Raw genomic sequence first — 1,315 nt, 5'->3', positions numbered from 1 at the left:
CACCCAGTACCAACTGTCTTTCAAGTTGTTAAATAAATCGATTTCCACCTTCGTTTATTCAATGTTGAATGTCTATCTATGTTGAATTAAAGAGGTTTACGCTCCTTCGAGCATGTACCTCTGCTTTATACCTACACAGTAGGCTATTTAATTGATCCTAGGGGAAGGAATTGGAGCCACTTCCCCATGGCATTTATGTGCTCAGGGAGCACTTTTTAATTGAAGCCGTCAGGCAGTGGACCTTACTAGAGGTCCTAACTGTCTGAATGGAGGACTTGATGGCGAGTGGGAATAGACCCAGCACACACTAAAACTATTCTAAGGCGCGAATGTTGGTCGGTTGGTTTATTAAATTTACGTCGATTTCGCCCGTTAGGGCATGCTCGACCATTTATTCCAGTACAGCTCGAGTTTTAATTGCTCCTGGGGGAAGTAATTAGTGCGTCATCCCCCTGGCATTTATGTGTTCAAAGAACACTTATTAATTTGGCCATCAGATCGTGGGACTAATTAGTCCCAAACGACCTGAAAATAGGGCCGTCATGAGTGGGAATGAGCCCAACACGCACTCATGATTGAAAATGTTGGAATTCAGTTGCGATTGAATGCATCAGGTGTCAACCCAAACAGTACGTGACGTCCGCTACGATTGGTCGGCAGCGATGACGTCACATTAGGACACCTGGTTTTTTGACGGGTGGAAATGGTTCCACATTCCGTCAAGGGACGCTGTCCGAGCGACGTCAGGAAGCAAGGGACTCGGAAAGCCAGCCATAGATGTTGTGTACTCCCAAAAACGCCAGCCCGTACTTATTTAGAATCTAGTCCAGTTTTTCTAATAGACAGTAAAAAGTACCAATAATGTGTTAGCCACCTGTGCAATTCGATCAAATCCTGGAAGTCTAAAACATTTGAAAAATTATTCATTCTAAAGTTGGAATTTAGTGTACAAAGTGTACATTCGATATACTAATTTAATATCAATCATTAAAGTCGAAATGACTTACAAATAGTTTGTATCACGCTAATTAAAAGTAAGCGCAATCTTTCTTGATCAATTCCGTAATTTTTTTCTGCCAAGTGTTTGGCAAAACAGTAATGTAGCCAGCGTAGGGCTTTGACCGAGCATTGGCGTTTGACAACGTTGGTCTTTTGAGAGCTTATGACAGCCAGGGGGTTTGCAGGCATGAATCGTTGGCTGTACACTGAGGAACGCGCTTTGGCAATGGTGCAGGATTCTTTCAAAAGAATGGTTCCCTCCGTGTTACATGAACAATTCTAGAACTTTTCCACAGCAACGCCGTAAAATGTCCAC

This window comes from Sinohyriopsis cumingii, chromosome 5, assembly GCF_028554795.1.
Source record: "Sinohyriopsis cumingii isolate HCF-2022 chromosome 5, ASM2855479v2, whole genome shotgun sequence".
Classification (NCBI taxonomy): Eukaryota; Metazoa; Mollusca; class Bivalvia; order Unionida; family Unionidae; genus Sinohyriopsis; species Sinohyriopsis cumingii.
Note: the sequence above shows the minus strand (reverse complement) of the source record.